General features: G+C 35.9%; 1 protein-coding gene and 2 long non-coding RNA genes across 5 annotated transcripts in view; 2 read left to right on the top strand and 1 right to left on the bottom strand.

Annotated features, from left to right (window-relative positions):
• LOC117160584 (protein Wnt-4) overlaps positions 1-23,981 on the top strand; it is a 77,591-nt gene that overhangs the window by 30,979 nt on the left and 22,631 nt on the right. The gene's annotated exons all lie outside the window — the stretch shown is intronic.
• On the top strand, positions 7,890-9,608 carry LOC143302512 (uncharacterized). The gene is made up of 2 exons (XR_013058100.1): positions 7,890-8,097; positions 8,488-9,608. It is a non-coding gene; the product is annotated as an uncharacterized LOC143302512 (long non-coding RNA).
• Positions 17,634-22,107, bottom strand: LOC143303133 (uncharacterized). Of its 2 annotated transcripts, none has more exons than XR_013059145.1 (3): positions 22,023-22,107; positions 20,218-21,947; positions 17,634-19,698 (listed from the first exon to the last, which is right to left on the bottom strand). It is a non-coding gene; the product is annotated as an uncharacterized LOC143303133 (long non-coding RNA). The 2 variants fall into 2 exon arrangements; XR_013059144.1 differs by having other exon boundaries at positions 20,218-20,834; positions 21,817-22,101.

Below are 23,981 nucleotides of genomic sequence, written 5' to 3' on the forward strand. Positions count from 1 at the left end.
GTATACAAAATTGTCAATATAAAAGAAAGAATTTATTTTACTAATAAACATAAATCTTTTTTGAAAATTCGCTATCACGTTTCGAACGACAATAGAACACCTCAATTTCGCCCAACAATTTATTTCCACCAATCCACTGAATGGCTCTCGCATACGTCTTCGTTCCGGTACTTCCGTCGCCGCATTCGTCGAAGACCAGTGCCACTGTCACTCACCTGCCGAGCTCGGTGTAGCTAGAAAATTTAATTAAAGCCGCACGTGGCCGTAAATTATCCTGCTATCGACAGGGATACCGGATCGTGGTGGCGGCTGTAACTCCCACAACAAGAAAAAGAAAAGAACGGAGAATAAGTGTGGAAAAGAAACAAACGAAATGTGCCTATACGTTTGCTGTGTTTGCGTATGGGCACATTGTGCCTGTCGTGTACATTGTATGGTTGTATATACTTGCATATGTTATAAATGCTTGTGTATATTTGTGCATGCTGTGTGTGGCTTCCTGTACGTGTGTATTTGTCCTATATATGTACAGATGTCATAGATGCTTATGTATAGTAACCATACTACATACATGATACTATCCTTATTGTATATGCTTGTAATACTTGTGTTACATGTATTTGTATATTCTTCTTTGTAATATCAAAAATTATCCACGATGTCATGTGTTTGTGCATATTTCTATACATCACAAATATTTGTATTTTGTTATCAATGTTTATGTACACATATTCATATGTTTCATATTTGTATGTTTATATTTGTCTCACATATTTTTCTCCTACTTATATTTGTACATACTAGTTTAGTTTAGATTTGTTCTTACGTACATATTATATCGGTATATAGTTCGATGTATTATATCGTATATAGTTCGTATATAGTTCGATCGGTATATAGTTCGTACGTATTTTATACGTATTATGTGGAATATGGATGCGTATGGGTGTACGCGTGAAACGAATGGACTGAAGAAAAGTAGTGGGCTTAAGAGGTATAGTAATATTAGTAATACATTCGGCGTGTTGCGGCCGCTGTTAGCACCGTTAAACTAGCTTTTACTGTTCCGGTCGGTCCTTTGAACCTCACCGCCTATGCGGCAGCCACGGGCAATAAAATGCGTTCACCATAAAATACCGAGTCTCTCTAGCCTCGCCACGGCCTCGACCATGCTCTCGTCAATGCTCACGCAACCTACCTAGCCCATTGCACATCCGGTTGCGCCCGTTTTCCCCGACCCGCAGATTTTTCACGGGAACCTTTGATTATTCCACGAACGGGATACTCCTTAATGTCGTACGTTTTTTGGGATTCTAATCTAATTCATACTAATCGTATAAGAAAATTAGACTGTAGTTGAAAATATTCAGGAAAAAAATCTAAATCATATTTATCGTTAATACAGATTTGCTGAGTAAGAGCGCGGATCTTATAAATACTTAGTCAATGGTAAAAGTAAAATTCCTGAAAGGAAAGAAAACAACATTTTGGCAGATAAAGAAATTTGTAGATACCGCCAATTATTTATTTTTAGTCCTATTAATCGATCAAACTTAAATTAAAACATACGTTTAAAGTGTTTTAAGGTAGTATGAGATAGACTAGATTAGTAGATGTTTGAAATTGTAGATTAATGGTGATCGACGCATGCGTCCTCTGTTTCCTGTTTGTTTGGACATGCGTGTTAGAAGCTTCGCGATATGTTTTTAGTGCAATTAAGTAGTCTTGTCAAGTGCTATCCTTCTTAAGTCTTAGTTCTTTTTTTAAGAACTTTTAAAGTGCGTTTTAGTTATTTTGGTTGATAAAAGAGAAATGGTTTTTGGTTTGATGAATGGGGATCTGTCAATGAACACTTTCGTTGAAACATTAAAATATGAGTATCTACAATCAGTTATGTGTATCAAGGAGCTTCTGTTTTCCTGATTCTACCTTTATGGAATCTTTCACACTGATCATGTTACTGTAGAGAAGCATTCGTATGTGAAATAAGAAAATACTAATACTTTAATTTGTATTAAAGCAATTTATCTGCGTAAATTATCTTGTTCTTACATCATCTCTTTCATTTTCACTTATGTCTACTACATACAAGTGATGACGGATTCCACTGGTTAACAGGTTAACACATTTACTGTCACGACAATCACCGATAGCTGGCGCAGAACTTGACATTTACACCTCGTCAGTCACCAATGACCGTTATGTGGTGGATGTGTCAACATTGTACCATACATAATCACCTTACATTTTTAAGGTTATGGTAAGATTTAGTCATAACTTAAAATGCACAAAATTCATTATACATTACATTTTGTGTAGCATAGCATCATGCATTCTATAATGTATTTTAGTACTTATGTTTTACTATGACGTTTTTACTGTATATCACAATACAGTACGATTAATATGGAATAAGCTGTAATCTTTCAATTGCAGAATGGTATTTCTTATTGTATATATTTTCAAGTAATTGAAAAATATCCCCCTTAACCTTTTAGCCCAAAGTCCTTATACTTTCTTCGATGACAATTTACTCAGATAAATCACCTTAAGCGGCCTAAATCAACAGATACCGAGTCACCAGAAAAATCCCAATACGAAGAGAGATAACCAAAAAGTATCAGACAGACGGAGAGCGAGTTTAGCGGGTAAACATCTGGGGTAATTGGTAGGAAGTATAAGGAATTTTCTGGTAAATTGAGCCGGTCACGGAACGAGATGGAATTTTCTCCCTTCTTGTTGTGGCGCAATGAAAGTTTTCCAATAAGAAACGAAAGAGCTAATCAGAGTTTCCAAGGACTCAATGGCCCGTGAACCAACGTGTCTACGCCTCCCTGCTTGGCCGCTTCTCTGTGTCGGTTACCTTTCCTCTGCCTTCTCCTTTTTCCAAAAAGTCGGCAAGCATGTCGAGAACAGTCTGATCTTGCCAGTTTTCTGTATATTCGACTCTGTTCGTGGAGAAAAGGGCCTGCGTAAAGAAGAAGAAACGACTATAGAACCGTGTCGCCTAGAGATTTTAAGTTTCTCCCTAGTCGAAGGCGGAGAGTCGAGACTTGTTTGTTGTGGTAAATTGGGCAAAGTTTGGTCTGACTTAAATTTGGAAATATAGGAATTATGAAGTTTTTGATTATGTACATTTTAGAAAATTGGATTTTATTGTAAAAATTTAGTTTATGTATCTGTTGTGAATATTAGATTAAAGTAGTTTATAGATATAAAATACAGAAAGTTAAATCTCTAAGAAAATGTAGAAAATGTAAGAAAATGTCTCTAAGAAAATGATTTTACAGTTCGGAATGCTGTGAACTTTAGAAAATTATCTTCAAAAGCATTTGTTAAGGTTAATTTAAGTTAAACAAAAGGTATGCTATATTTAATTCTTTGACACTGTAGCCCATCAAGTATAGTATTAGGTTGTCCGAAAAGTGTCTTTCTTTTACAGACACGTCTTTTACAACGACGCATCTTTATACAAACATGAAACCTAATCTATCGATCGTTGTGATCTTTATTTTGATAGAACAAAATGGATCACACGTAATTCGATAAAATAATATAAAACAGAAAATGTTGTGCGTCCATTATTTCCTTATAAAACGAAAGAAATTTTTCGAACCACCTAATATTTTAAATTTCTACATTCGATAATAGAAATGCAAAATAATAACAAAGACACGATTATTTTCTCAATTGTCCATCCTGAATTCCCCATTTTATTATGTTGAAAAAGGATTAAATGTCAATAACAAACATACGTAACATCACGATACACCGCTGTCAAAGAGCACCGGTAATACGATAAGAAGGCATAGAGAGAAATATCTCGGTGTATAAACGAAAAACGATATCCGTATCACCGTAACAAAACAACTACGTACAGTATCATTTGATCATGACATTAAAATTCGTCATCTCAATTTTCGTTCCATCTAAAAAAAAAAATTATTAAAAAAACGAAAGAGCCACTAGTTACACCATTAGTGAAAAGTACATCATGCGATCCATAAAACATTTTCTATCAGATCACAGACGTGGTCGGTGCTTAATGGACAGAATTATTACTCTCTCGTGCAGTCCAAATCGAATGGTTTCGCCCAAAGGGGGTAGCGGAGGGAGGGAAACAGCATACTGTGAGGATAATTTGCGGAAATATCGTCCGTGTAAAATGATCCGCGGCAAGTAAAGCTCTCCGCGTCGAGATACATCTGTTTGTATATTACGCCGAGGTAAACATCGTTGTTGATGCAGCGCGCTATTATGCACCGCGGTGCATGATGCAGCATCGTGTGCCACGCACACAAACACGAATTAACTCCACGCGATTGGTGAGGCTTCGATAGCCACCCCATCTCGTATCGCTTCACGATAGATATCCAATTAGCTATTCAATATTGAAAAGTGTTATTTGATTCGCAATTGTTTACAATTATTTCGCAGACCCGTTTTTGTTTCGTTCTAGCGGAACTTAATACTTTTGTTAGCATTGGTACCAAGATATGTTTTACAGTGGCGAACGTTCGAATAGGGGAAATCTTTATACTAAACTTAAATTAATTTCATTTGTATTTAATACTCATAATAATATTTTAGGGAGTGTAATGTAAGAAATTAAGATATAGATTTATAAGCAAAATGTAAAAAAGAAAGAATTTTTAAGTCTCATATTACGGAAAAGAAAATACACATTTTTGTTATGTTCTATATTATTATGAAAAAATTGAAACCAAAATATTTCACAATGTAATTAGCTAAATTTTTAGAAATTCGTATAAATTGTTGTCTGTTTGTACAGTCATCTCCATTGTATGTTTGGATCAATATTTACGTTAGATCCTTTTAATATTGTTGATTTAAAATTAATAGAAAATTCTCTTCAGGAAGAGGAAAGTTGTGTACCTGGACGTTGTACACTCGACCACTTAGTACTTTGAGCACTTAAACATGTTGAGTGCTTCAATCGAAGTAGTTTGGAGTATTGGTACAATATTGATACATATTTGCAGTCTGTGGTACTTGTATACCTAATTAGTTAAATAATATGAGTACTCGAATATATTAAATAAGGTAATTTAGTAATTAGGACAAGGTTCGGATTCTGAAATGTGTTGAAGAATTAGATGTGTAATTCTAGCAAACATCGTCTTGTTTTAGAAACTGCCGTTATTTAAAAACACACATAACAGAACGTTTAGCGAACTCGTACGGAAATAGTGAAGTTAATGTGAGTATAGGCGCATGTACACAACTAGAAAACCGTACTTTCAATTTTCGTTCGCACCACACAAAAATCACAAGCCTGTCAGACTTGAATCTCAAGGATAACAAGTCCGTCTGATAAATTAGGGACAGATAACATTCTTCTTCCTAGTTTTTGTACCCCAGTTGGTTAATTCGCTTTTTCAAAGTTTTAAACTCAACTATTTAATCAAGATTATATGATTGTCGATCTCGAATTAAAAGAAGATGCTGGTACTATAAAGTGTTTCAGAATAAGAATTTATTGTAATTAATGATAATTAATTAAAAAACGTACGGAAAGAATTTACGTATAGAAGAAGAAATAAAATAAATAAATTTCAATAATAAAATTATATTTCATCTTTCCGATCTACTGAAAAAAACAAATCAATACGTACAGACTATCTGCTTTTTAAAACTCAGGTTTTATTAGGGTAAGTCTTCTTTAAGTTAAAAAAGAATTGCTCGTTCGAATATCATAAATATTCGGCGGTGTGTGTTCTTTCCGATTTATATGTCACGAAGGATCAAAGAGAGATGTGGCACGTTATGCTGAGAATAATCATGAAAAGAAGTTGTACAGCCGCGCTCGATAAATTTTCGACGGGTTCTACGGTCTGTGCTGGGGATCGAAGAGAAAAATAGACACGTGCCGCTTCGAACAAACTTTCTAACCTCAACAATCATCTTTATGTAATGTTCTGTTTATTACTTACATTGCAATTTTTTTATATCTGTATATAGGTAGGTTATATAATTTTCTCTAAATCTCTATGATATTTCATGTCATTTTTAAGTACTTAAAATAATATGTTTTACTTATAATGACTCAAAAGTTTCTCTTTATTATTAGTAGTAATTTTATCCATAGAGAGGAGCTATAAACATTCTTTCCGTCCACTATACCTATAATTCGTGTATCGAGGATCGATGATCGCGATCGAGAGAAATGTTCCAGCAGACCGTATCCAGGAAACGAAAAGTCGGTAACAGACCGGGCCATGGTATTTATTCTCCGTCCCGTGAGAACGCTATACGTAAGCCAGCCTCTCGGTGTGTATTTACTCGCGGAATACGTGCGCTCTCGTGCGGCCAAGAAGACAATTACCTCCGCGGGGCAAACGGGCCCGGTCGTGTCGGCACGCTTTGTGCCGCGGCCACTTCTTTCCAGCCGTTCCTCGAATTTACGAAACGTTTCTGCAAGCGGCGCGTGCACCGCTGCTCTCACCGGCCGCTTGGAAAACCACAGGTCTACTTTGTTTCCTTGTTGAGAATCGCTTTGGTATATTACCTGTTTTCATAGAAACTGCAATACAAAATGGAAGGTTTTTGTGGGAAAGAATTGTATTCGAAAGTGTAGATTGTGTAACTATCACGTATACTATTGAATTTTGTGTACTTTTTCTACAAGTTTTTCTACAAGTCGTGTTTCTATGAAATTAGATATATCGGGATTTGTGAGTTTCGGGGATAAAACACGGTTTTGGGAATTGGATTATTTTATGATATTTGATCAAGTTCGGTTTCCGGTAATCGAATCTCATTTCTTTGAAACGTTTCTATCGAAAGTTTACAATTTGCTTTCGAATAAAGTCTCTGCAGGTGTGACTCTAACACGATATTTGTAATCTGTCTTATCTACTGTAATTTACTCTTCAAACTTAAACAGCGTTTTCGATAATGGAATCTGTTATCCCTTCCAGCATTTAATTCCCAAACATACATGTACATGTAAAACTCAATTCTTTCTTTATCTTAAATTTCTTTATGAAAACAATCTTAATATACCAACTAATCACATTAACAAGTACATCGACCTCGAATTGCTTTAAAATAAGCTCATTTTTCTATACATACTCTACACTTACAATAGCATGACGAATTAGGATTTATTTACCATAACTCTTTTTCTAATCTCAAACTATATCGAACTTGCTGCAGCAACGTAAAATGTAATATTCCTCCTATTTATTATGCCAAACCCTGCTCTCTATTCAAGCCTTCATTCTAATCACCTCTATAAAAATCCATCTTTATACTGGAACCAGCCATCAAAGCGATTCAGCGTATTCATTCGGTGCCCCCTCCCTGAAACGAATCTACGTGTCGAAGAGGATCTGCGACAAGAAGTCAAGACAACCCGATTATCCCATGCACGCTTCTCGGCGTGTAGTCTCGGTGTCTGGAGACCGGAGCTCGCGCATGTGCCAACAGAGTGTACATGCCGGTGGAGAGCGGCAAACCCATCCACTCGACCAAGTCAAAGTCTCTTCTCTTCCTCTAATTTTTCTTCTTCCTTTTCCTCTTTGCAGTACCTCGATCTTCTTTTCCGCCCTTCATCCTCTTCTTCTTCCTCTTCTTCCTGTTGGTTCTCTGCAATGTCCCATGCCTTGGCGGCGAGTGGGCGTCGGACGGCAATTAGCATACTCGCGTGATCAAAGCAGTGGGACACGTGCGACAAGAATTAACGACCACCAGCAGAACGACTCTTTCTTCACGGAGTGCGCGCGCGATAAATCGCGCTTCCGATGCCTTCGTCGACACCCGCCATGCCGCCCACACGCGTGGCCCCTCCCGTCGTGGTTTGTCCACGAGCACGCGGCGCCCTCTGCCCACTGTTTTCTCATCCATTTCGCCAACGGACCCAACGATCCGCCTTTGGCTTTCGGTGATCGTTTCGCACAGGTTATATATAGGCGGGCGCATTCTTTATCAGGCCATTGCCGGATGAATTTATACGGGATAATCCAGTGCTCGTTTCCGCTTCAACCACTTATGAATTATGTCTTCTCAGAAAGTAATACGTATTTGGCTCTTTTTGGAGGTGTATAGGTAGATTAGAAGTGAAGGATGTGTTTGGTGAGTAGAACTTGCGAACGACTGGTTTCGATTGCTCAATATAGTCTTGTAGATTGTTGAATATGTATTATAGACACTTGTTTTAGGATAAATCCAAATATTATTAATTACGTATCGTATAATTTGGAAATTGGATACGTTTTTTTATTAGTACTAATACTGTAAATTAATAGTGTGATTCGTAGAAGGTAAGATTAGGATCAGATCTAGAATCTGTTATTATATCAGGACTGTAGCAATAAATTAATATAACGTAAAACTCATTATTATTACTTAATATTGCTTACAAGCAAGAATTTCTGCTATCTAATAATTCCAAGATGTAAAATGTAATCGGACTTAAACGTTATAACCTCAAAATTAAAAGAGACAAAACTACATATATTTCAGATAGCAGTAGATATAAGACAAGCATGCCACTTCACACGAAGGTTCTAAGTGCCATACAAAGAGAAAGAAACCATCGTAGAAAGTAATTCCCCTCGAGGAAATTCGACTATTGACCCCGAAACACTCGAGTGGCCTTTAGCCGGCAGGAAGTCTAACGGAATCGCGATCCCTAAAGCGAATCGAACGGAAGGTACACAGGCGCAAGATGGATTCGCAGCACGATTTTAATATTGCCACTTATCTCGAATTCCCTGTTACACGGGAGTAGCATTTTCTGGTATCTCTAATACATACTTGTTTCGTTGGTACGGGATTCACGGTAATTCTTATGGTCTCTTCTGTAACCACCTACTCACGGAAAAGAATGCCATTGACAGAGTGTATAGAGAGTGTAGAAGCGTGATTTGCTGTGCAGACACGCGTGGTTGCTCGTAATCAACTGCAACATTGTATGATGATCAGCCAACGGGTGTTTGTATTACGATAGTTTCCGGATCCTCTTTTCATGAGTTCTATTCTTTCACGATTGAGGGCGCGACAGTTTTACTGTTCGTTTTTATTGACAAAATTTTCTTGCTTGCTGATATAGACTAATAATTAATAAATTACGATTTGATTATTGAATTGTAAGAAGTGAAGTGAGAGTGAAGAAAGTGAAATTCATAGAATTTTCAGATTTAATCAAACATCGATAGTAAATTTTCAATTTCATTGTAAACTATTAATGAAGAAATTAGAAGTCGATTAGTAAATATGTCTAGGGTCTAATGTGACGAAAGAATAAGTGAAGTAGAATTTCAAAGTCTAATAAGAAATCAATGATGAGTGTTATTTCCAATTTCATCAATTCAATTAAATCATTTATCAAACTCATTGGCACAGACTCCTACCTTATATACTGTCAATTTTATGGAATATAACCTCTAATTTGTAAAATTTGCATATATTATTTCATTTGTTTTATTGCCAAACTTGCTATTATTATGCATTGTCAGTACCTCATTAGTACTCTTACCTTGTAAAGTTTCATTGATAATATTAGCTCAGTTCTGCAAGATGGCTCAGTTGAGCGACAACGAATAAAAGGAAAAGCAAATAAAATCTTAACACCATATCAATAATCTCAATTTTCTTCAATTTCCCAAACACTGACTTCTCCTGATTTCTCCATCAATAACTCTTCAAATGGTTCTCCCCGTAATATTCAGCCTTTCCCCTGGCCATAGATTAACCATAAATCGATTCAGTTAAATTGAATCAGGTTATGGATAGACGGTTATATACATTCGGTATCGTTTGCGTCGCATGCCTCTTCTTCCATCAACTCGGTGTTATACCAAGATCATAACGTCCTTTATTTCACGCAATTCGTCTATTCTTATTTGCTTTAGGCGAAATACACGAAATTCAAAGCAGGAGAGAAAGGGAGGGGGGCAGAGTGAAACGGATAGATACAGAGGCTGAACAAAACAACGTGAATGGTTAGGGGTCGATAATACAGGGAAATGTAAATCGCAATATGCTAATGCAAGCAACGAGAACGTTTGTCAAACCGAGCGTTAAGATCCCAGGCCAGGACTCCTTGTTTCACGCGTGAACGAGCCTTAACCCACCGCAAAACCAACGCCTGAACCAACACTGACTGTTTTCGCGCACCACCGTGCTGTCTATACCGATGAGTGGGTCCTAGCGGGGAGAGGGTGGACATGATGGTACATGAGGAAATATGGAATCTCCAATTTACACGAGTTATTAGTATTATTATTACTGTTTTGGTTACCAGTGATATCAGTGAGATTTTTGAATTGGATTAAAAAATAGAAGTAAAGGTTAGTAATATTATTTACCTTTAACATATATTTATAATTACTGATGGGAAATTGACGTATAAAATGGTAGTCCTTGAATTTATGAATTGTTATCGTTATTTTTATTTTTTTCAAGTAATATTAGTTACCAGAGATTTTCAAAGGGAGCTTAGTGTTTAGAATGCAAAATAGTAGTAGATTAATAGCAATAGTAGTAGAAGTAGTAGATTTTTGATATTATCTATGTTTACAAGATTATTAATATAAAATAGTAATCATTTTAGGTTTGTGCAACCGTGAACAAGATTGTTTTTGTAGTCTCAAACAGCAAATAATTTTCCAATATCTAAATATAAAATAACTATATTTTTGTTAATGATAAAATTTATTTTATTTTTATTTTAGAAATTGGTTATAGAATATAAATTTAAATAAGCTAAGGGAAAGTTGTATAAAATTTAAAAAGGAAATATGAAATACTTCATATTGTTGCCTTCATCACTGAATTTGTGATTTAGTAGAGTATAATTTCCCATTGCTGTTTATTACGATTCATTGGCGTCATTTAACTGGTGGAATTGTTTGACTGAGTTGAGAGAGGGGTGAGGGCGGGTGGAAGGTGGAGAAAATGGTATTGATATGTAGTTATATTGGCAGGTTTTCGTGCTGTTGTCCCAGATAGTTTTAATTTGGATTGTACGATGAGGGATAGAGATAGGCAGGCTTTTAAGAAATGAAAAATCCGGCCAGGGGCGGGACAGTAGGAAGGTACGGTGAAGAAAATGAAGCGTGTAGTGAATGCTTTTGTTCTTTGGCCGCCTTTGAAATGAAATCACTGATTTAAAATGTTGCTGACTACGAATCTTTTTGTTTCATCGAGCATTTAGATATTCTTGCTTTCTTGCACAGATCTATTTATTTTGTTATTTAAAAGCAAACATTTAGTACAACAAATTAAACAATCTACTAACGTTCCTACATATTAAAAATAAATCCATTAAGAAATTTTAAAGAATCCTACCTTCTAATAAATTAATGGAAAGTCTAGTGATTTTATTTGTTACCTCGAGATTTACTATAATTATTTTCGCTATAATATATATTTCCCTATTGTAGTTACAGCATTATAATAATAATTACTTAAAACTTCGTCGAAAAATATTACAGTAAAAATACCTTTTTATTGAACGCACCATACTTAATTTTTACTATCAATAACCTCCTCGAACTCAATTAAATGGTCTCCATCATAAAACAAAGTCCTACAATAACAAGCATCAGAATTACTTCAACTTCGATGGAACAATATTCACAATATTTATATAGTTCCACAAACAAGCCCATATGAATGCCGAAAAAGAGTGAAGTTCATTGTTTCAACTGGTCATCATCGTTCCACCGTGTTGAATATCACGTTACACAACGTGTTTGCCAATCACGCACGCGGATATATTTAATCTGGCCGGGTTTCATGTTTGCGTAGCCACTCCATGATCGCTAGGAACATGTAATTAAATTATCCATCGTTGTTTATTTCCACTGTTTTCTGAGAAAACAAGCACGCGCTGATTTCGCCGGTGTTGACGACAAACGAATCATCAGTGGTGTTACAACAGGTCTGTGCATTCATTTGATGCGCGTATTGGGGCTTTCCCCACTCAATCTCCGTTGCTATAACATGTTAGCTATATGCATCATGTCTTGATGCATCAAAATACTACATAACCTATGAAGAATACGACCCTTCTATATCGGCATTGATATCTTAGCTCGTTTTCAATTTTAAGTCAATCTGTTCGGTCGGTAAGGTTTGGTCAGCGCTGCTAGAACTGATGGAGTATAGCAATCAGATAAAAACACAGTGAGTTGTTGGTTCAGGTTATCGAGCTGTTAAGCAGCGCTCACGCGTGAAACGCGTAGTCGTCAAATTAATACTATATCACTTGGAAATTATAGGCGTTATTTATCATGCTAGATTGCAATTTATTTTAATTGCTAGTTAATATATAACGAATAATAAGTATGTATCACTTGGAAATTGTAGCACTTATTTTTATTTATCAAAAAACGTATGAGTTATCAAGCTAGATTGTAATCTATGTTATTTACAAGTCCATACACAATGAATAATGAGTATCTTTTCACTGTGACACTCAATTTAATACTAGAACTGCCGGTGACAAGTTAGGTATCAATCCTTTCATTAACATTTCCTCTGGATTGATTCGTAATCAATAAGTTACTTTCAAAAACTTTCGGGATTCAAATTCAGTTAAAACTTCAGACTACATTGTTATATTTCTATGAAATTAAGATATAACGTTAAAGTATATTAATCCAAAAAATGAAATACAATGGAGTGTTAGATTCATTTCTAAGCCTGCAAAGAATTAAGGCTAACTAAATGTGATTATGTCAAACTTTACCATAATAGTAAACAGGATAACTTTCATTATCACGTGAAAACATATTAATGTCACTCGCCCACGCGCATGCGCGTTGCGCACATACGGGATCCACCGTCGATCCAAGGAATTCTGTTCCATGGTAAACGCCGGAGGAGACCGGTAGTACTCTACTTGATATCCCAGGGGCACGGGGGCGTGCACCTTTAGACGCACCACATCCGCGTAGACGGTGTTCTCTCTCTGGCGTGCACCGTACCGCAGAACGGTGCAAAAAGGGAGGGAACAATGGGGATCCCATGGGAATGTATCCGCCGGTGCATCCCCTAATTAAGATTGGCCTTGTTTTAAGCAGCCCGGTAAATGATTCGCCGATCCCCTCGAGAAGAGTCGATACATCGGTTCGCGTACCAACTACGTACGATCGACGAGTATACAGAAGAGTTCGTGACGTAATCCACCATTCTCTTTCTTCTTGCACTTCTCCCCACTCTTTCACCATCAACCCCTACTCCCTCCCCCTAACCTATCCGTTTTGTTGCGTAATCTTTCTGGAACGTTAAATTCTTGAAAGCACCGGTTGAAAGCCGGATTATTCCCTTCTCCGCTTCACCATCGTCTCTCTTATATTCTGGCTCTTTCTCCACAGTTTTCTTCTTCCTCCTCTTTCTTTTTTCACTCTATCGACCTCTGGTCTCGTTACGCGGGAAACGTTTTTAACCGTTCGACCGCGACAATAGGAACGACGGAGGATCACGTGTCGTTATGGTTTATGGCAGTGGTTCTTAACCTGTCATCCGCGAAGCATCTCCGGGGCGCTGCAAGTTCCTCACTCGCGGAACTAGTCATTTTTCGAATAAGGAATAATTATTTGCGTTTTTATTTATTTATAATTAGACTGTGGATTTTTATGCATTTATGAGATGCTTGACGGTACAAAAATGCGCACAGCGCATATAATATGCAAAAGTATATAAAATATTTAAGGTAGAATATTTATTATGATATTTAAACATGAAACGTTTGTATTTACGTTCCATTCCTTTAGTTATGCTCATGAAGATATAAAAATGCATAAAATCTGCAGTCTATTTATAATAAATCACTTCTCTCCAAATTTGAAGTTTGTTGATCAGCAGTCGATAAATGTTTTAGATATACACGTTTGAGGCGCATTACGGATCTAAGCGTTGATTTTAGTCATGGGGATCCGCGACAACGAAAAATTAGTTAAAGATCCGTGGTACACAAAAGATTAAGAACCGCTGGTTTATGCCGTAGAAAAGACGTGTAGGAAGTTGAAAGACGAGAGACAGGGGAAATGTCCGTGGAATGAGGGAATGTAATGAGTAACGCTGGTGAGAGGTTATCGATTATCGAGCGCAACTTACGATTCGTTAGGCTCGCGTGTGCTGTCTTGAGGAGGAGTGGGGAGGATTTAGCGAAGACGCACCGTGCTTGTGAAGTGGGAGGAGATGTGTTGCGTTCCGTGTGGATCTAATAAACGCGAGCAAATTGGTAGCTGATGGGGCATAGCAAAGAGGGATGGCCAAGTGTTTCATTTTTGAAGCAATGGAATTCTTTGCGCTGCTATTTCTTTTTGGGGTTTTCAACGCGTTGATTCCTCAAATACGTATTGTGCATCACGTTGCACTTTTCACAGCAGGCAACGTACTAAAGGCTATTTGTAGAAATTGGAACACAGTATAATGTGTCGATTATGTATGAACGTATTAACGTATTTATTGTGCAATTTTGTATACAGGGTGGTTGGTAACTGGTGGTACAAGCGGAAAGGGGGTGATTCTAGGCGAAAAAAGAAGTCGAAAATATAGAATAAAAATTTTTCGTTAGAGGCTTTGTTTTCGAGAAAATTGACTTTGAATTTTCGCTCGGTACGCGTGCACTTTATCACGTCTCGTTATAACGGATCTCACTGTAGATCGTTGTCTCGATGGAAAAATTAAAAAAAAAAAAAAGAAAATTAAAAAAAAATTTTTATTCTATATTTTCGACTTCTTTTTCAACCACCCTGTATATAGATTTACTTAGAAAAATGTTCACATAACCTACATAAAGGGAATATTAGTCTGTTCCAAGATGAATGAACTTCGATGATCGTGACATCTAGCATGACCTTGAGGAAACATTTTTTTCATCATCAATAAATGTTTTGAACACATCTTGGAACTATATAAACTTCTAGTCATTCTTTTTTATCTTCAACAGCAATAAAGATAATTTAGATATTCGATTTGAGCGAGACGTGTTTTATATTTAATGCAAGATTTTATGTAACGTAAAAAGGTAGTCGTTTAAAAAGACAAATATTATGGCAAAGATAGGAGAGGGTACCGAATGCAATATCTATAACTCTCTCGGCCTACTCTTTCGCGGTTAATCTTGTGCGGAGCTACGGCGCGCGTTCCGTTTAAAAGCTTTAATCTTGTTAGAGCTAATTCCTCCGCCTATATCTTGTTAGATTCTGCGTGCTCAAACTATCAAGCTGACTTGTTTTCCTTCTGAAAGAAAATTAGCTGACCGGAAATCGAATGACGAGCCCGCGATATCCGGAATGTTTTACCCGCTGAAACACGTTGAAGTCACTCGCTGAACTCCTCGTAACTCACCTTCTCTTCCTTATACATACACATGTACATGCGTAGAACGATTTTTGAATGTTACCTTTGCAAATTTGAATTTCATGGACCGATACTGTACGTTCGATTTTGTTCAATCATTTTGCAATTGCAAATTTCCTGTAGCAGTTTACTTTTTTAATTTCCAGCACAAAAATTGAAATTAAAAAGACAGAAAAGTAGAAATTAAAATTAAGAATTCGATACAATTAAGAATTCTCTGTTCGACAGATTTGTTCAATCATTTTGCAATTGTAAATTTCCTGTAGCAGTTTATTTTTTTAATTTCCAGCACAAGAATTGAAATTAAAAAGACAGAAATGTAGAAATTAAAATTAAGAATTCAATACATTCTCTGTTCGATAGATTTGTTCAATTATTTTGCAATTGCAAATTTCCTGTAGTAGTTTACTTTTTAATTTCCAGCACAAAAATTGAAATTAAAAAGACAGAAAAGTAGAAATTAAAATTAAGAATTCGATACAATTAAGAATTCTCTGTTCGACAGATTTGTTCAATCATTTTGCAACTGCAAATTTCCTGCAGCAGTTTACTTTTTTAATTTCCAGCACAAGAATTGAAATTAAAAAGACAGAAAAGTAGAAATTAAAATTAAGAATTCAATACATTCTCTGTTCGATAGATTTGTTCAATTATTTTGCAATTGCAAATTTCCTGTAGTAGTTTACTTTTTAATTTCCAGCACAAGAATTGAAATTAAAAAGACAGAAAAGTAGAAATTAAAATTAAGAATTCAATACATTCTCTGTTCGATAGATTTGTTCAATTATTTTGCAATTGCAAATTTCCTGTAGCAGTTTATTTTTTTATTTCCAGCACAAGAATTGAAATTAAAAAGACAGAAAAGTAGAAATTAAAATTAAGAATTCAATACATTCCCTATTCGATAGACAGATTATAATTAATTTTCCTTTTCAAGGAAATAATCTAAATCATTCTAGAATTTCAAGGTAATATATTTTTTTACTAAAGGTTATCGCGACGAAAGGTGAAAAATTATGAAATGGAATTTTCATGGAAAAGGTACAAGGGAAGGAGGACAAGAGTTAAACGATAAGCTGTTCATATCCATGGTTAGGTGAGATAAGTTTTATGACGTCCCCATTATTTCGAGAACCCTTTCCGTCGAAACATTGTAAGCAGACCCTCGGGACACCTATTCGGTGATAATTTTTATTGTCTCGAATGATTTATGTGCAACCCATTAGAGTACACGCTCTAGAAGCTTAACCTATCGATACCTCTAGATATGGTTAAAGAGAATAGAAGAATTCTTGTTCTATTCTTTTTTTTCTTCCTCCCCCCCCCCCTATTCTTTTTCTCCTTTTCCTTTTTTTATTAAGTTGTCCGAAAAGTGTCTTTGTTTTACAGACACGTCTTTTACAGCGACGTATCTTTATACAAACATGAAACCTAATCTGTCGAGCGTTGTGATCTTTATTTTAATAGAGCAAAATGAATGATAATTAATTCGATAAAATAATATAAAACGGAAAATGTTGTGTATCCATTATTTCCTTATAAAACGAAAGAAACTTTTCGGACGTGCTAATTAATATTTTGGCTATCAGGAATGTATCATCTTTCTTGTAATTTCTTGTAGGTACCATTCTACTTTTTGTAGAGTGAAATATTAATACATACTAGAGATAGATTATAAATGTTCATACAATTTTATACTTCTCTGGATACAATTAAAGAAGTGAAACTTAAATAGGAATTTCTTTTACCCTTTATATATTATAATAAATATTCAATTTTACATATATTCTGTACTTTTACATATTGCATATATCTTGTGGATTTTTACATATTTAATTTGCATATTTAAATACATAAACCTCAGTTATTTAATACTTAAGTATACAAGTCCTCAGTTTAACAATGAATATGTCTTTCAATCTGTAAGAATTCAAACAATAATTCTAGAAATAATATTGATGAACTCTTAAGGGATGAAAATTATTATCACAAATTATTGTTACACATTATATTACATATATTATACAGGGTGGTTGGTAACTGGTGGTAAAAGCGGAAAGGGGGTGATTCTACGCGAAAAGAGAAGTCGAAAATATAGAACAAAAATTTTCTTTTCTAATTCTTTTTTAATTTTTCCATCGAGACAACGATCTACAGTGAGACCCGTTATAACGAGACGCGATAAAGTGCACGCGTACCGAGCGAAAATTCAAAGTCGATTTTCTCGAAAACAAAGTCTCAAACGAAAAAATTGTATTCTATATTTTCGACTTCTTTTTACGCGTAGAATCACCCCCTTTCCGCTTGTACCACCAAATTCCTAAAATAATATTCTTTAAGGACCGTTATCTCACGTACTAATGAACAACATATTAATAAAAAATCAAAAGAATCTTTTCAGTGGATAATAATTAGCCACTGTGTATAATTATGCGTACATATATGCGTGTATATGTGCTCTAACAAATACTATAGGAGAGCCGCTGTTCCTCTCACAACCGAAACTTTACCTCGTCCTAATTAGTATCGATTACCGAACATCCCCCTTTTCTCTGCCAGCATTATACTTATGCAACGTTCCTCGTTCGTATCTCATTCTGTCCAAAGTGGCCCCCTCGTGACTTTCACGGCGAAAAAAGGGGATGACCCCCGGGCCAAAACTCTGCCCGAAGGGTGACCATTAGATCGCGGCGGGAACATCGAGGTGAAGTTTCCTCTCGTTGAATGTGCACGAGCACCGTGCTCTATGTTCATAGAGGAATCACGATCCGTGTCTTTCCTTCCGGCTAATTAATCCTGATCGACGATGACACGTACAGTAGGAGATGGGATGAAATGATTGGGGGACGAAGCATTCAGAAAGTCGCAAAAGTTCCTGGATCTGTTACGTCTAGACGTTTTATAGGAGAATTAAATATGAAAGTAGAAGTTGTGCAGGAATTTTTCAGTTTGTCTTGATGGAAAAGTCGTTTAAAAATATCTATTGATTAAGAAATTCTATGTTGCTTTCAATTCTGTCCAGAAGTTTCATTTAAAATAAAAAGTTCCCCGGAAGTCTTTTTGAAAAATTATATTTAAAATTTCCTTTGACAATCTTGAAAATACAACTCAAGATATCGATAAGGAAAGATTCTATATTTTAATTCTATTCAAAGCTTTCAGTGAACGCTTCTAAAGCATGGCTTAATAAAAATGTCTCATTTGTTACGCTCAGAAATGTCCATTTGTCTGGATTGTTTTAAACAGCCCACCCACAAAATTTCACCCGTCTAGTCTACATAGTTTAAGAAATCAACAAGAAGAAAATAACAAAAAGTAAAGAAAAACCATATTTCTCCTAATTCTTCCACAAGTCTTTTTTCAAAATTCTTTAAATACTTAAGCTTAAAACATTAATTAAAAATCTCCTATATTCGAATTCTAAAATTTTATTTGAATATTCCTAAAACATACGATCCAAGACATTGAAAAACAAGGGTTTCTGTATTCTAATTTCACCGAACAATTTTCTTTGAAGATTCCTGAAACACTGCATCGCGTACTAAAACTAACTTATATCCGAATTTCTATAAATACAAAATTGCATAATCCTGTGTAGTACTTGTTGTACACCATCAATAAAACGGCCAAAAGACACGCGGAAGCGTTGCCAAGCGCATTCCACGCGCGATTCACCAGATGCCACGAGAAATCTCAGAGGGCGATAAGGATAGTTTCGGTTTGAGAAAATGCAGATCAGAATTGTCGTTAGCCAAATAGAGCGAGCAAACGTAGAACCGTGGCACGGTCGTAAAACTGTAAGAGCCGCCCATGAGTATTTATCTACGTTCCTTTCTGTGGGTTCGTAAACGGAACCACGGCAGCGAATCTTAGCCAGACAACCTGACGAACGGTCGACTTTTCGTCTGGTATCGTCGGTTTACGACCGCGTCGACGATAGATGTTGTCTGATCATCGTCGGTAGCGGTTCTAGTTCTCTTTGCGACGTCTTTTCGAAACTCTTCTCGGTGTTTCCTGCTCCTTCTGCTTGAAACGGATCCGATTACAGTTTTTCCGTCTAGCAGTAGCAGCCTATCGAAGAGTGAGGTTGTTGTCTCTTTGAAGATGAAGTAGATGAGGTTGTTCGTCAGCGTCGAGTGAAGGAGAGGGTTGTATAGGTATGGCGAGAGGAGCTGGGTTAGGTTATCGAACTGGTTCGAGTGGTGTAGAGTGTTTCTCCATGTAGGAATGGTTTCTAGAAGGCTGATTTTCTCGGAATTTTTAGAATAGGATTTTTAACCCCTCTATACACTCACGCTTGGTAGTTTGGTGCGTCCTTCGCCTTTTAGACGAAACTGAGATTTTTGTAGGATTTTGCTGGAAAATAAGAATATTATAATTGTAGCTTCTATCTTTGATGAGATACGAATTTGGAATAGATGTTATTAGTTTCATTATTTTTTAAGCAGTATCTGGATTTTCTAGAAATTTTCTAGAAAGAGTCTGGAACAAAGCTAGTTGAAGTTTGAATTTCTTGCGAAGTGCACCGATGTCTTAAGAATCTTCAACGGAATTAAATATTTCTTTGATAAAAAAGAATCGATTGATACTTTAAGAATTTGAAAGAAGGAATTCCCAACTAGGATGTCTAAAAAATACAGTAAAAATGACGTGTAAACTCAAAACAAAAGTTGTCAATGAAAATATTAAAGGCGTAAAATAAAAATGAAAATACCAAGTAGAACAGCTAACCTAAAACTTTTCTTTCATCACGCCATGCTAAAAATATTACATTCCCTATACTATACAATTTACGTTATATACATACACATCCAAACGTACGTACAGAAATATATAAAACCATCCACATAGAACCGATAATATCCGGTAGCTTACCGGTTAATGCTACGACAGAACGATGTATGTATTGTGGTCTTTTCGGCTGGATTTATCCTCCATTATAACGTCGGCGTGGAGTGTGTGTTCTCGACATAAATGGGCCCTATCGCTGTCACGTGGACAAAGCATGGGTCGACGTGCCCGTGACGGCAACGCGATACCTCCACCTAACAATAATCATAATAATCATAATCATAATCATAATCATAATAATCGGAATCATAATCGTGGCGCGGCTAAGGGTTTGCCGCCGCCGCCGATGATAAAGGCAAAACGCGGCATATACTCTCTGTACGAACAGAGAAAGATAGAAAAAGAGAAGAAAGATGTGAAAAGGGTGAGGTGAGTATAGTAGTGGTGGGACCTAGTACACGTTCACGCGGCTTCCTCCTTCCTTTCCTCTTCCATAGGCTTGCTTCCCTTTACCTCCTCCCCTTTGAATGGGGAGCAGCCCTCTCGCGGCCCCGGATACATCATCGGATCTGAATATGGATTTCTTTCTTTCCGACCGCCGCTTTGTCGAATTATTATTCTCCTTCCTCCTATATGTACTTACCTTAACCCCACCTCCACCCTTTCTTTGTACTCTGGGTGAATCACCTAATCTTGTGCACCTGAACAATTGATAATTTAGATTAGGTTGAGATTGGTTACTTTATTTATAATTAGACTGCAAATTTTTATACAGTTTTATGCTTTTATGAACAGGATTAAAGAAATGAAACTTACATAGAAATTTGTTTCATCCAATAAAAATTATAGAGAATACTTTGGACAGAGCATTGGATATCTTATTATTTTTCTAGATCATATACAGTCTGTAGATTTTTATGCCTTTAAATTTAGTCTAAAAATCCGTAGTTTAGCTGTAATGTACCTATTATGGTATGAAATGGTATTGTAATTAATTGTGTTATAAGATTTGTTGTGTGACTTTTTGAAGAGGTTAGGATGTAAAATATTATTGATGGACGGTAGATGTTATTGTATTTACAGGAAAATTAAATGCGTAAAGATGTACAATAGATATTCAATGTAAAGTATTTAGTGTAATATTCAGAGAGTGAAACAGATCTCCAATTAGCGTTCACTTCTCTTATTGAGATCAGAAAAACTTGAGTTTGCCTGAACATTCATAATTTATTCATAGATAACCTCCATATAACAAATTTATGTTATGATTTAGTATATAATATGTGTACTGTACATCTACATATCATCAAAATTGCCATGTTAATCCCTTTCCTAAAAGATATTCAATGTAAAGTATTTAGTATAATATTCAGAGAGTGAAACAAATCTCCAATTAGCGTTCAACATATTTAGTTAGCATACAACAAATTTATGTTGTGATATAGTATATAATATGTGTGCTGTACATCTATATATCATCAAAATTGCCATGTTAATCCTCTTCCTAAAATATGGACTGTAGACAATGTAGACAAAACTAATAGAGAATGAAAAATGAATGTCAGTATGTATGTATGTGGTTCCAATTCAAACAAATTGCAAGTGCAGATTGCAGTCCATATATATGTTGCATTATAAGTTATAATATAATATAAGCAAACTTGTTTATTTTGTCTCATGTACCTCTTTTTCACATTTTAGTTTCATCTTTTCCAACATATCCTTACATGGTTTCAATTCAATTGATTCACTCCGTTGATGGCAAAATCAGATTGCACCTTGATTGCAGCTCATACATGTTGCATCTAACCTATCTGTTATTCATACATGTTAATCTGTTTGCCTTGCCCTGTTCATTTTTCAATTATAGTTTCATTCTTTTCCATTACTTTTTTCCTTTGGTCGGTTCTTTATTCTCTAACCATCTCGAATATCCGTAGCTCACCGCGAGACCTTATCCCGAACAGAGTGTGCACTCGACTGTTGCATCCTTTTCTCCATTCGTTCACTTTGCCTCCTTCCCCACCGCTCGACGCTGGTTATCTAGCGCAACGGGGACATCCTGCGCGGTATCGTTTGCCCATGATTCCATTTCGAACGATTTGTCTGGGTAAACGGAGTCCTCTCGCGGGATCAAGTTTTTGCGGTTTTTTGATCGTCTTCAGCGGCCAACTGCGGTTGGTTGTGCGGAAAGGGATCCTTTTTAAACTTGTGGCTTTGTTTCTGTGGAATTCGATTAAACGGAATACGTGTTCAGCTTTGTTATTGGTTTTCGATATTATTGTTTGTGACAACAATTGAGTTTTCTGTGAAATTTTAAAATGAGAATAATTAATAAAACTGTATCAAACTGTTCTGCCAAATAATATATAACGAAAATTATTTAATGTTTTATAAAGTAATGACAATTTTTTCTGAATCTGAGAATTTGAAAAAAAAATTCCCTAGACCCTAAACTGATAACTTTTCAAATCTTTTATCTAATATATTGTAAATTCCATGCATGTACTTATACATTATAATCATAGTTGCACTAGAATTTCTTCTTTAAAATATTCCTTAAATTTTAGATCTTTGTTTCAGTATATTGTAAATTCCATGTATCACGCTATGTAAATTACATCGTAATGTACACACTGCATCGTAAATTCGTCCCACGAATTCATTCTAAGAATTCTTTAGATCGAGGATTCTTGCAAAATCTCTATCTACATTCCTACAACCATTTATGTATATATATATGTGTATTTATCTTCCTCCGTCTCTCGTCTATCTAACCTTGACCGCGTTAGTCGATGAACCGTCGATACCTTTTCCCCATAAGAGCCGGCCACCCGAACCATATCGCCAACCGCCTATTGATTGCAATATTGCGCGACTAACACGTATTTAAGGGTAGCCGACCAACAAAATCTTCTATTTAACCATCGGCTTAGCCTTTTCATAAACATCGATACTCCAAATGACTGGGATGATCTTCTCGTCGATGATGCCAGTACACTATACGTACATGTAGGACACTTCCTTCGTCCCTATAATTTCGTGTTTTATGATCTTTCGTAACATTGTATAACATACAATAGTACTTGGACTTTGGCTCACTCTATTTCAGATCTTGTTAAATAAAAATATTTATATCGATGACAATTATCGATAATTATGGCTACAGATATTTTTCCATGTCCATAAACTTTAAATATTAAATAGCGTGATTTCGTTGTGGGGGTGAAAGGGTGGTGGGAAGAGGTCAGTGAAAGAGAGACGTAAACCGTGGTCAAACAAATCCGAAATAGGTATGGTAGCTAGTCGAGGAGTTTGGCGCGCAAACAAATAATAAACGCTCCTACGCCGTTGCAGCGGTCAGCCTCGTTAGATGACTCATGTGATTTCCGCGCTAGAGATTGAAATTGCTGGCGGAGGATACGGTGGTGATTAGAAAGAGGTTTCGTGGTGATGGTACGTGGTACTGGTTTTTTTGAGAGCATAAATTCTTATAGGGAATTAATATCAGTGGTAGGAAGAGATTCGAGAAATGCTGTGATTGTTTCATTCGAAATGGTAGTAGTAGGAAATTCGAGGAAGTCAAAGGAAGAAATTTTGGTTATGATTAATCGACTTAGTATAATTTTTGGTGACTTAAAAGAGAAGGTGAACATTGCTAGCGGATCAAAAAATGTGTATTTAGGAAATGTGGTTGCTTAATTTGAAACGAGTTTTTAAACATTCTACGAAGTTAAAACAGGGAAGTAGAATCGGGAAAAGTAAAATTTAAATATTGATTGAATTTCTCAATAAATATTTCTTTTTATCTACAGTGAAAAATATCATTTTACATATTTGTAGCGGCA

The sequence above is a fragment of the Bombus vancouverensis genome, chromosome 1, assembly GCF_051014615.1.
Source record: "Bombus vancouverensis nearcticus chromosome 1, iyBomVanc1_principal, whole genome shotgun sequence".
NCBI classification, from domain to species: domain Eukaryota; kingdom Metazoa; phylum Arthropoda; class Insecta; order Hymenoptera; family Apidae; genus Bombus; species Bombus vancouverensis.